General features: G+C 38.0%; 1 long non-coding RNA gene across 2 annotated transcripts in view; it reads left to right on the top strand.

Moving 5' to 3' along the window:
* The window catches only part of LOC118145488 (uncharacterized), a 131,995-nt gene that overhangs the window by 22,628 nt on the left and 95,383 nt on the right, over positions 1-13,984 (top strand). The gene's annotated exons all lie outside the window — the stretch shown is intronic.

Below are 13,984 nucleotides of genomic sequence, written 5' to 3'. Positions count from 1 at the left end.
TGACATTTTTATTTGTGCTTTAACATTTAAAATAGTAAAATGGAGTCTGAAACATAACAAATAATACTTTTGTTTGGTAAGGATATGTTTTAGTTCGTAGCATAAATATTTTATTGAATTTAAGTAATGTCCTTTATATTTAAAACTTTCATCTTTTTATTTTCATTATTATTAAATTATAATAGTGTTATCACAGCAATAGGGCACTAATTGTTTAAATATTTTTCTCTCTTACCCATCCATACATTAATGTAATAAAAATGCATAAATCTATTTTTCTTTTTTGTATTACCATTTTTATTCATTATTTTTTACTGGCATAATTATATACGCCAAATTTAATGAAAGACAATTTTTACTCCTTTTCTTTTTAACTGTTATTATATTTTATGTCATTTCATAATAATTACTAAATATAATTTTGAAATATAGAGGAGAGTTAAAAATGAGCTCTTTGGGATGTAAATATGCTGAGAATGCCCACAGCTGGGTTGTATTCTGGTTAGAGCCCAGTGGTAGGGCAAAATCCTACAGGAGAAATGGCAATTGCTTTACTAGGTAGATGAGAATGTAGTGTCATCAGGGTTCCCTTGGCCTAGAACTCTTTGGAATCAGGAGAAGTCTCGTGTGCCTCATAAGTGGTAATAATGAACTAAAAGAGTCATCAGACTCATAGACAGTGCTATGATAACTTTTGTGAATCAAAGTCTAAAGAAAACAGTAAAGAATGCTGGGCTTATGTGATCCAGGTGATACTTAGAATTATGCCTTTTTATTGTTTGCCACTGATATCTATGTAAGCTTCCTCAAATTCCATAATAAAAGCAGTGAGTAGTGGGGCATCTAGTCTACTAAGAATATATCTCTACCTCCTTTGCAGAATTAGAGCTAAAAATAGAAATTTAGCTACATTGAAAAAATAAAAAGTTGCCTTTCTATATTTCTACATTGTGGAATGGAATGCAAATCTGTAACATACATTTTCCAAACAAAGTAAACTGAAATGTAGGTAAGGTTACTGACATGATCGAAGGTCTCACAAGTAATTGTAGAAAGTACTAAAATTCTGACCTAGGTCCATCTCATTTAAACACCAGCCCTTCTACCATGTTAGGCAATCACCCCAGAAACTACTAAAACTTCTGGTCCATGGACAAATGATAAGCTGGGACTATTACAGGGGTGGGGCAAATTGTGAGCCCCTAAGTTTAAAGAGGATTAGTTCCTCCTAAATTTCTGATAATATTTATTCTTGGCCTAGCTTGGAGGAGCAGGATTTCCCAATACCAAGCTGAATTCATGTTTCCGAATCTCAGTTCTAACTCTCATCAGCTGTATGATGTTGGGGAAGTGTGTCTGGCTGTCAGTCTCTCCTATTTTCATCTCTTAGATGAGGAGATAATGAATTCACAGAGATATGCAAAGATTAGAAATTGTAAGTATAAAACACTTGGAATGTAGTAGCACATTATAAACTGGAGCTATTTTACATCTTTCTGAAGACACAGCATTCCATAGTGGTTGCAGATATTACTATCATTCCACATACAACCTCTGGTAACTAGTAGTTGAGAAGATGTCTTAACTGAGAATGAATGTTTTTATATATTCATTGATTATTTTTGTTTTTGCTGACAATGTTGAGTATCCAGGCATGCCTGATGGATACAGAGAAAGGTTCAAACTAGATAGGGCATTAATTTCCTTTAAATTTTCCTTCTGTTGTAACTTAATGATCTTCTCAGCATGAAATTGATTAAGAAATACACATTACTTAATTCTCTTCATAATCACCTAGTGTGAAACTTGCAAGAAGAACTTTTTTTAAAGAAAGGGTAATGAGCCAAAGGAGGCATGCAGAGGGGTTAGAGTTTGGTATTCACATAAAAGGTTCTCCCTTCTTATCAAATGCCCAGATAAGCAGAATTCCTTGCTGAGCTTCACAGATGGATCAGGAATCTGGAAGTCTGGTACTTGGTAAAGAAAGTGGGTTTAGAGGATAAGAAGTAGAGAACAGGCACCAACAGATTGTGACAAACATGAAAATGAACAAATAAATAAGTCATCCTATTTGTGAAAGGAAGTGAGGGACTATGTTAACTTCTCTTCCCAGGTCCACAAGGGGCATGGTTTCAAAGGCAAGAACTTCCCAGCACCATGCCTCCATCCACCTCTCCATCCAGGAACCTAGAGTTCTTTGTCTAACTTTCCCATGCTCCAGCTTGGTAGAAAGCCCAGGTGAGCTTCCTTTGTTCAGAAAGCCTGCCAAAAGCTCCAAGGGAGGAGGCTTTAATTGCAGGCCAGGCAATCAATCCAATATCAGAGTTGAAAATCACTCCAGAGGAAGTTTGGAAAAACTCCTCTCAATGGACAAGAACTTGAATGGGGTGGTAGTAACTCTGGGGTTGAAATTCCCCCTACTCCCTTACCTGTAGGACTCCGTCTCTGGATCTCCATGGGAGCTGTCTCTCCCTTTCTCCCTATAGGGATTTCCCTCTCTGCGATCCCCTCCCACAACAGCATGGGAGCTCTCTCTACTTCTCTCCCCGCGACTCCTCTGCCTAATAAATCGCTCTCTGCAAAACTCTTTGGGTCCAATATTTACTTGAAGGGGCCCACTGCGCCACCAGGGCCCTCTCCCCATTCTTGGGCGAGTAAGAGCCCAAAAACCTCGGGCATATTCCATCAAGGAAGGGAGCTGAGCCCTGTCCCCTCACCCAACTCAGTTACAGAATAGTATAATGGGGAGTGAAGAGTGTATCTGAGAGCAGACTGTATTTAAAAGAGACCCTATAAAATAGTTTTATAGGAAATTAAAAGAGGGAAGGATGCAAACAGGCATCTGTGATAAACACTTCATTTTGCCGAAGATAGCTACCAGAAAGTACAAAGAACATGCGGTTTTGAAGACAGAAAGTTGTGGGACTGACTTTCTTCAAAGTTACTAATTGTGCAAGGTTGGTCAAGTTTCTTAACTTCTCTCAATCAATGTCTCCTTCTCTGTTAGGTATTATTTGTTTTTTCTTCACTTTTTATTACTTAGGAGTCAACTTCCCTCCACTCACTATTCTATGCCTTTGATAAAGGTATTAAATTTGATACAAATTCTATGTCCCTATGCACATCAGTTCTGGTTGACTGAGCTCATTTAAGGCCATCGTGACATCTTCAGTCTGAGTTACATGATGACCTGTCAAGGTGAGAAGCTAATAATTTTTTCTGTGTGTTTGCTTGGAGGATGCATGGAATGAGAATGGTACCTCTCTTAGACCTTTGCAAAAGGAGGTAGCCTGGTATCTTGTTCTTTAGAGGATCTGCTATGACCCTTCTTTAGCCATATCCTTTCCTATTAGGCAAGAATTCTCTGAGGCTCCAGGAATGTGCCCACACTTAACACCTGTCGTCTTCTGAATCATGCTGTAGAGACTCAGAATGTAAGAATTCCCTGCCTTCATTGACTCTGACAGGGCTTTCAAGGAGGGATCTGTCTGGTGGGTTTCTCTGGTGATGTACTGACCTCTAGACCTCAAATAAGGGTGTTTGGGTGAGAAAACATGGATGGGGGTTGGGGACCTGAGTTAGCCCCAAAGCATGTGAGATCTCAAATGCTATGGAGCAAAGAATAGCAAAAAAAAAAAAAAAAAAAAAAAAAAGTTGCTGGACCCAGGCCAACCCTCCTCATGTACCCAAGTTTGTCGTGGGACCATGAGGTGTCTTAGAATTCTAAAGTCAAGCCTGACCTTCCATGTCATTACAAAGATCAGGATTTTTTTTAAACACCCTGTTTTCCATCTTTTAAATATTTAGACATATGGCTGACTATTCTCCATTTGTACTCTTGCTGATGTGAGGGGAAATTCATCCTCTCCATCCTCCTTTTAATGGCAAAAGGAGGAAGCTGCATTATACAGCATGGATGCTAATTTCTGAATCACTTGGCTATCCTGTTTATAGGGCATCATCTCACTCCAGAGTTCCAAGATCTCCAAAGCACAGAACTTCCTCTGTGTTTTGATCCCATGTATCTACCCTGAGCCTCTTTCTTTAGATAGGCTTTTATGTTTGGCAATAAACACATTGGAAAATGGCCAGTGAAACATCATGGTCTATTCCTGTTAAAGTTTTATAGCTGGAAGAGTGGCACTAAAAGAAGTATCAAGGAGTGAAAGAAGTCATATAAAATTCAAAGTTCTTCCCATGTCCAAATATTCCTCAAACAAGGCCCAAGAAAAGGAGAAATTAGGCTTTAGCATTCTGAGACACCTCATGCAAGTCAGCACATTAGAAGAACAATTACTATAGAGAAAAGAATGATTCATTAAGGATGCTGGAAGCTTAGACTAAGAATATGATTGAATGCACAGTGGCTCACACATGTCATCTCTACACTATGGGAGGCCAAGGCAGGAGGATCATATGAGCCTAGGAGTTTGAGACCATCTTGGGCAACATAGCAAGTCCATCTCTAAAACCTTTATTTATTTATTTATTTTTTTGAGACTGAGTTTCTCTCTGTCACCCATGCTGGAGTGCAGTGGTGCTATCTCAGCTCACTGCAACCTCTGCCTCCCAGGTTCAAGCAATTCAACTGCCTCAGCCTCCTGAGTAGCTGGGACTATAGTGATGTGTCACCATGCCTGGCCAATTTTTTAATTTTTAGTAGAGATGAGGTTTCACTGTGTTGGCCTGGCTGGTCTCAAACTCCTGACCTCAGGTTATACACTTGCTTCAGCCTCCAAAGCGCTAGGATTACTGGTGTGAGCCACTGTACCCAACTACAAAACTATTTTTACAAAAGAGAAAAACCTAGTTGGGCATAGTGATGCATGTTTGTAGTCCCAGCTACTTGGGAGGATGAGGTGGGAGGAGCACTTGAGCCCAGGAGGTAGAGGTTGCAGTGAACTCTGATTGTGCCACTGCATTCCAGCCTGGGTGACAGAGCAAGACCCTGTAACAATAATAGTAAGAAGAATAACAAATAAAAAAGTATGTAACTGGCACATTTGGGGAGCTGAAGTTAAGGTGGGGGCTTTAGTAGGGAAGAATGATTTGTCTTTATTCCACTTAAATTATACTTGATATGGCTCAGTAGAAGGAGACAAAATACTCTCCTGGAATTTCAAGTTTGTGATAGGTCAGGGCCCAATGTCAAGTGCTTAGATTTGGAATAGAACTTTGTCTGGCCTGCCTTTGGAAAGCCAGAACTAGGAATGGTGCATTCTGGGTTTTGGCCCTTTCAAATGCCCTTGTCATTTGCATTCAGAATACCTGGACTCCAATGACTTGGACAAATCTTTGTACCTCTCTTAGCCTGAGCTTTCTACCTCATGGAATTGCTCTCAAATGGTGCATGAATATGGCCTTAATGACCTGCAAAATTTTATTACTTGGTGGCCATATGCATAACAGAATTGGTTATTGCTTAGAAGTTATTATTAAGAACAGTCAGTTTAGGAATTTCTGCTACAAGGCAACTGTTCTCCTCTCTTTTCCCTTGGTTCAATTTGATTTCCTTAGAACTTTAGAGCACAGCAATGAGCATTTTACATATTTCTCAAAGTTATTCAGAAATTAATATAGTGGGATTGTTATCTCTATTTTTAAAGTAAGAAAATTCACAGAAATGTCAGTGCTTTCCTATAAGACACACATCTACCAAACATGACTTTGGATTGTCTACAGACTACAAACATGCCTTCTGTGTATTGTCTACTCACTAATTAGTATTCACAAAAGGTTTCAGTTGTCTTATTCAGGTTTATTGCTCATGCGCTTTTCTTGTCAAATTCATTCTAGGATAATTCCATACTCTTAAATTTGTTTTTAAATAAAATCCATTTCCTAAGCCATTTCTTATTCTATAATTAGATTTCTAAAATATTTTTAACAAATCTGAAGAAAAGCAGTATATCCATCTTGTATTCTAACCCCTCCCAAACTGCTTAGATTTTGCATGTGTCTGGGTGGATGGAGGGACTGTCAATTTCATGACTAAATGTAACAGTAGATCATGGCCAGCAACTGAGGAGGTAGATGTGTTATATGATGGAAAAAGGTCTGACCCTAAAGACAGAAAACCAGTTATCCAGTCATGCTTCTGACATTTGGTAGATGTATGACTTATGAGAAAGTACGGCTGTTTCTGATTATGAGTGTTCTTACTTTAAAAATAGAGATAATAGCCCACCATGTTAATTTTCAGACAGCTTTGAGAAATATGTAAATGATGGTCACTGTGCTCTAAAGTCAAGTTTTAAGGAAAATCAAATTGAACCAAGGGAAGAAGAGTAGCCCAGTTGTAAGCATATGGAACTTAGTAAATATTTACTGGTTTGCTTAAAACTTTGATTGCAAAGGAAGAAATTTCTGTGGAATGTGATACACAGAGCAGTGTAAAGATGTTTTGCTTAGATAGAATTAGAGCAGATTTAGAGAACATGGGAAATAAAGTAAAAATAGATTCCTCTGATTCAAATGCTTTTTTTCCCATAAAATTGATTGTGGCAATGATTGCACAATTTTGTGAATATAGTTAAAAGCATTGAATTGCACATTTCACATGTGAATATTGTATGGCATTGAATTATATATCAATAAAGTTCTTTTTTGTTTTGTTTTGTTTTGAGACATAGTCTCACTCTGTCACCCAGGCTAGAGTGCAATGGTGTGATCTTACTTCACTGCAATCTCCACCTCTCAGGTTCAAGCAATTCTCCTGCCTCAGCCTCCAGAGTAGCTGGGTTTATGGGCACACACCACCATGCCAGGCTAATTTTTGAACTTTTAGCAGAGACAGGGTCTTGCCATTTTGGCCAGGCTGGTCTTGAACTCCTGACCTCAGATGATCCACTTGCCTCGACTTCCCAAGGTGCTAAGATTATAGGTATGTGCCACTGTGTCCAGCCTAAAGTTCTTATTTTTAAAACCCTCCTTTTTTGGGTATCATTTTTATAAAAATTATTTCTTATTTCTTATTCCAGTACACATACTCTACTATAAACACAGAGGACCACTTGTTTTTCCCTAAAGATCCACTTTCTTTATGCCTTTATTTGTGGTGTTCCTTCTTTGCTAGTACAAACTCTGCCTCTTAAATTCCCCTACATTTCTCAAGGCCAGGATTAGGTACTTTCTTTGCCAAAGAACCCTGCCTCAGGACCACCTCCCATGAAATTAAAATCTCTTTCTTCAATGTAATCAAAAATATTTTCTCTCAAACTTCTTATTTTAAAACAAATGTCATTGTTTAAAAATTGTCTGATTTCAATTTTTGTTTTGTTTTACAATAAAAGTGAAGTCAACCTTATAAGAATGTCTCAACGTACATCAGGGGGCCACCTCCCTTGATCTGTAAGGCATGGTAGTTTATTTGCTTATTTATCCCTTCATTTTCTTCTAGGCTCATGCTTTTCATATAACACTCACATGATAAATGTTTATGAAATTTGATGTAATTGCCGTAGCAGAGAAATTACCTAAGCAAAAAATTTATTATATTCACTACTACATTAGCCCAGAAAAAAAATGGTGCAGATGTGAAACAAGGTGAATATTCATCTCATAAAGCTTCATTTACAGTAATTTAACACCAAAGTGTGATAAACTAATACTGAAGGATGTATTTTTTTACAACACAGGCTAGCATTTGGATTCATCAAATGTTACTGCTAAATTTCACATTCCTTTTCTTGCCTGCTGTCTCCAATTAGAGCATTCTGTTTATCCTTTAGGATTATTGACACATTATCTGGGACAGATTTTGAATACTATTCTCTATTTGCTTAAAATTGAATTATTTCTTCTCCTACCTTCATATCTAAAAAACTGAATTCACTTTTAAAGGAGAAATAAAAGGCATATCTTATACTTATCCTTTTAGCAGATTTATTAATTTAAAGCATTTATATAAATGGGCTTCAAGATGTTACTAATTTTGTATTATACTGTATTTCCTATAATGGAAAATTATTGGTTTTCAATTTTTTTGGCACATCGTCTTAATTTGAGGTGATCACTTTCTCATAAATAACATTCACTCGATTTTGTACTTCTGTACAGTATTCTCTTTCTATATTGACATATTCTCTCAATGCAAAGGTGAAACCCTCAGCCTTGCTACTGATATGTTGTGATGTGCTTTGCAGAGTTTCTCTGGGGCTGCAAGGGCTTGGCAGGCAACAAAGTGTCAGAAGGAAAAGTTGCTCTGATGGAGATAGACTTTCACAAAGAAGCACATATTGTGACTTGATACTTGGTTACTCATTTTATGTGTGTGTGTGTGTGTGTGTGTGTGTATGTGTGTGTGTAAATTGACATAGTTACAATATTTCTATTTAACCTAAGGTAGATATAAATGTAAAGGGAAAAAGTGGGTTCATAGAAGTCAGATGACCTTCTTAGAGTGACAGAGCTAGTAACTGGCACAGTGGGAGTTAAGAAACTCAGATATATTTGCTCCTAAAACTTGTGCCTCTGTGACTTGCATAAAGCTTCGGTGTTCTGCTTAGATGCCGTTGCCTTTTTTTTTTTTCTTAGACAGGGTCTCACTCTGTTGCCCAGACTGGAGTGCAGTAGTGTGATCTCAGCTCACCACAACCTTTACCTCCCAGGTTCAAGCAATTCTCCTGCTTCAGCCTCCTGAATAGCTGGGATTACAGGCATATGCCACTACCACCTGGATAATTTTTGCATTTTTAGTAGAGATGGGGTTTCACCATGTTGGCCAGGCTGATCTTAAACTCCTGACCTCAAATGATCCACCTGTCTTGACCTCCCAAAGTGCTGGGATTGCAGGATTGAGCCACCATGCTCAGCCTTTAGATGCCTTTCTTAACTTCCAAATCTAAATTAAATCTATTCTCTTTTTCAAATACTTACACTTATACAACTGTAAGCTAATCTCAGTTTTTTTTTCAGCTACTTGTTATGAATTATTGTATTTCAATACTTGTCATTGACTCATTTTGACAGCTTCATACTTAAGTTTGCAGATCGCAAGTGTTAGTGAGAGGTAAAAAAATTATTTTGTGTAAAATTTCAGGATAACTAAAGTATATTAACATATTTATATGTAATAACTGAAACCAAACTGGGATATTATTTGCTGAAATAAGTCATCTTTCTGGGAAGTCACTTCTTAGAGAATGGTTGTGTATTTTATATATAATATCAGTTACTATATTTCCAAATGTTAGAATTTGAGTTCAGAATTCTAAAAAGATGTAACTGGATTTTGCAATATGGCCGCCATTTCTGATATATCAATATTAGTTAATGTTTCTTGTTATGTACATAAAAAGTATAAAATATGCACAATAAATAAAGTAATCCTTCCTTCATTCACTTGTTTTGCCAGCACATCCTGCCCAGACATGCTCTCCTATGCCATGTTAATAAATATAGATAAATAGAATTTCCAGCTATTCAAACACAACCATATTCATCTCCATGGCTTCCACTATTACCTCTTGTATTACATGCTCCACATTCTTTCCAAGGTGTTTTTTGAAATCACAGTTCTGATGTTTTTCTCTTCTTCCTTTCTTTTATTTTTTAGACAGTCTTGCTCTGTCACCCAGGCCGGAGCACAATGGCACAATCTTGGCTCACTGCAACCTCCGCCTCCTAGGTTCAAGTGATCCTGCTTCAGCCTCCCAAATAGCTGGGACTATAGGTGCGTTCCACCACGCCCAGCTAATTTTTTGTATTCTTAGTAGAGACGGGGTTTCACTGTGTTAGCCAGGATGGTCTTGATCTCCTGACCTTATGTTCTGCCCTCCTCGGCCTCCCAAAGTGCTAAGATTATAGGTGTGAGCCACTGCACCTGGCCATCTGATGTTTTTCTCATGTTAAAAACCTTTACTTATTTCCCATTGCATGTTCAATATAAACTTTTAACTTGGCTCACAATAATCTTCATAACCTGTTTCCTGTCTCTTCAATTTTATTTGATTTCTCTCTTCATCCTTCTCTATTCTCCATTTCATTTGCTAAATTGCTTGTAACTTACAGTCACGAGAAGTATCTCCCTTACCTTTGAGCCATTATTTTCTTAGTGTAAATATAAGAGTGTGCTACTTCAACTGTATCTATTTCACTCTTATTGAGGATATGGCTTCCCAGCCAGATTGTATTTCCCACTATCTTGGCAATTAGGTAAAGTCACATGATCTGATTATTTCCCAGGGGAAGGTATGCAGAAGCAACATGTGTCATTTCTAGGCCTGGGTCTAGATATATTATGGTGTTTTTCACCTTTTGCTCACATCTTACACAATTTGGAACCTAAATATTATGTGACCAGCTTTGGCGATAACATCAGACAACACCTATGCATTAGGAAGATGAGCAGCAAACTTGAAAGGAGGTAATGGCCATAATTGTCAATGAAATGTTGCTGGCCTAGGCATTCATATTCAGTTAAATATGAGAAATAAGGTAAAAAGTTTTAAAGTTATTGTTTTGTTGAGCCTCTGTATTATACCATCTCAGCTTTTGCTTCATGAAGAAGCAAACTCCTTTTTCTTTGCGCTTCACTTGGATAATTCATACCTATCCTTCACATTGCCTGATTGATCCCTTACCTCAAGCCTAGGGATCTTACTTATGTTTTTCTAATGGTATCTGGTTCTTTAAAATATTACCTAATATTTATTGAATAGTTATATATCAGACACAGTTTCAAGCATATATGTTATCCTATTTAATATAATATTCTTTTTTGAATATTCAATAACAGACTAGAAGAATCTCTATATTATAGATGAATCTCTTTCTTATAGATGAGAAAACAGTTACAGGGAATCTCCATACTATAGAATCTCCATGCTATAGATGAGGAAAACAGTTAGAGAGAGGTTAAGTATGGTTGTATTTTCCAAAAGAAAGCTGCGACAATGTTTCTTACCTTATGTGACTATAATACTTCCTCTATTGAAAGTTAGGTTTTATGTTTCTTATCCCTGAATCTGGATGGATTTGTCACTACAGAAGAGATACTCTGTGACTTCCAAAGCAAGATTGGGAACTGTATCAGTGGCTCCCCACTGGCTCTCTTTAGGCACTCATTTTTTGGATCCTTGAGGAGCCAGCTAAAAGATCTGGGGCTGCCATGCTCTAAGGAAGCCCATATAACACAGAATGAGTATAGACAGTGTCTGGCCAACAGCTCACCCGGGCTCCAGGCAGTGTCTACTGCTAGACATGTGAATTAGAATACCTCCTGATCATTCCAGCCCTCAGCCATGCAGTTACCGTGGGAATTTTGAATCCTCTTAGTTGCAGTTACAAGCAGTAGAAATACGTTATCATTATATATGTTTTTAAATCCATGACCATTGAATATGTGAATGTAATAGTATGACTGCTTTAAGCTGCTAAGTTCTGGTGTAACTGGAAAATTGCCCAAAGGAAAAAACTAGTAAGTAGAAAATCTGAGATTTAAATTGACAAAGTCTGATTCCAAAGTCTAGTTACTATATCACTTGTGCTTAGTTTCTGAATATTCATTTGTTTTTACCCCAAGTCAATTTAAAATGCCTATTCATTTTTTTTTACCCCAAGTCAATTTAAAAACTACATTAGAGTAGGGCCTTTTCTTATTTACTCTGAGAGAACCGGATTTTTATTTTTATTTTATAAAAATTTCTGTATCCAGCCAAGTGCGGTGGCTCACACCTGTAATCCCAGCACTTTGGGAGGCTGAGGTGGTTGGATCATGAGGTCAGGAGTTTGAAACCAGTCTGGCCAACATAGTGAAACCCTGTCTCTACTAAAAATACAATAATTAGCCAGGCATGGTGGCAACATGTCTTTAATCCCAGCTACTTGGGAAGCTGAAGCAGGAGAATCACTTGAACTCAGGAGGTGGAGGTTGCAGTGAGCCGAGATAGTGCCACTACATTCCAGCCTGGGCAACAGGCTGTATCCTATAGCTCAGCACAGTAGATGATAAAAAAAATTCTGTATCCTATAGCTCAGCACAGTAGATGATACATACTAGGCATTAAACAAATGTTATCTTGATGAATAAATAATTGATAGCATCTCTTATTGGAAGAGCTGTGAGCACTGACTTCACCTTGTGAAATTCCATAACCACCTAATATGAGCTAATGTTTGTGAACCATCTACCAGTTGCCTAATAACATGCTAAATTCTTTACAAGTGTTAATTTTTACATCCCCATAATGTAGGGATTATAAGAGATCCATTTTACAAATGAAGATATGGAGATTTTGAATTAAGAGTTTCCTCAAGCTCCACAGTAATGAAAAGAAAGAATTTGAATCTGGATGTTGTTTGATGCCATTCCATGCTGGATAGTCTCCATTTACCTCTCCTCCTCTCTACCCTTCACCATACTGTACTTTAAGCTGGGAAGCTAAACTCTATGGATTGTGTCAATCAGTCCCTCTTTGCATCTGGCTGGTGATTAGGTTTAACACATATAAGGTACCAACAGGAGACAGAGTGCCATATAAGTTAGTGGTTTATGGTATTCACTTAGCCATCTCTCCATCAGGCTGTGGGTTCACAGTGATTGCATTGCTCTTATTACGGACCACAACTTCTGCAGGGAAGGCTTCTTAGCTAATTTATTTCTAGTTATAATAACAAGTTCCCCCTACCAGTGTCCTCAGGCCTAGTAATAGTAGTCGATTCCTGTTATTGCCAGCCAGGGATTTTTCTGAACATTTTTAACACCTTTGTAAATATTCCTGCATTAAACTCTGTGTATTCCTTCTGAATGTGCCTTCTTCAGATCTTCCCTAACATATGTGCACCAGGACAGGGGAAAATGGAGACACATATAGCGTATGTCTAAATTTCTTGGTGACTGAAATCATTCTATTAAATAAGGTATTTACATTTTTTTCCATTCTCCTACATTGGCAAATACATCATTATAAATGACCTAGCAGGCCGGATGTGAATATAGGATTATTGTATCTCTTGGAATTGCATGCAAGAACGTGGAGCCACCTTGGCTTTCCTCTCTCTCCTCCTTTATATGCACCCATCCTGCACCTTGAGGGGCCTCTTGTACACGTGTATAGATACCCCAGCCTGTATATTTAAGGTCTGCAGACACACCGTTGTTGCTTGGCCATCCATTGAGCTTATGGGTTTACATACTTGTGATGTGTTCTGCCTTATGATGAGTTAAATCTTTTGAAAAAGCCAATTAAGAACTTCTAAGTTGGTATGGGCTATATAGGTGGCAAATTTCATGTGTGTCAACTACCTAAAGCATGCTCAATAAGAAGGGACATGGGCTGGGCACAGTGGCTCACACCTATAATCCTAGAACTTTGGGAGGCTGAGGCAGGTAGATCACGAGATCAAGAGATCAAGACCGTCTTGGCCAATATGGTGAAACCCAGTCTCTACTAAAAATACAAAAATTAGCTGGGCATGGTGGCATGCACCTGTAGTCCCATCTACTCAGGAGGCTGAGGCAGAAGAATCACTTGAACCTGGGAGGAGGAGGTTGCAGTGAGCTGAGATCACACCACTGCACTCCAGCCTGGTGACAGAGCAAGACCCCATCAAAAAAAAAAAAAGAAGAAGAAGAAGAAGAAGAAGGGACATAACCCATTGGACTACAGACTCTTTGTCTCATGGAGTGGGATGTGAGTAGAAGAGGAGCAGAGAAGAGTCCTCTAGAACATGGAGTTCCTCTTTGGTAGCCTATGACAGAATAGGTCATCTCTGCCTTTTCTATTCCTGGGTAATCTATCACCTCTCATCCAGTAGATTTTGTAGCTCAAGAATCATGGAATATTTATTGGTGAAGTCAATGATTGATGTGCATCCGTGAATGATGTGATGATTGATACGCACCTTCTGAGCAGAAATCTTGTTTTACTTCAAGGTTTTAAAATAGCTGTAGATGTAGAATTCTTTACTTTTCTTTGAATTTGGAAGTTTGGCTAATAGCTATCACCATAAATGTCTTGGATTATGCACCACTTGCCACTTG

This window comes from Callithrix jacchus, chromosome 10, assembly GCF_049354715.1.
Source record: "Callithrix jacchus isolate 240 chromosome 10, calJac240_pri, whole genome shotgun sequence".
Classification (NCBI taxonomy): Eukaryota; Metazoa; Chordata; class Mammalia; order Primates; family Cebidae; genus Callithrix; species Callithrix jacchus.
Note: the sequence above shows the minus strand (reverse complement) of the source record. Positions and strands in the feature narration are given on the sequence as shown.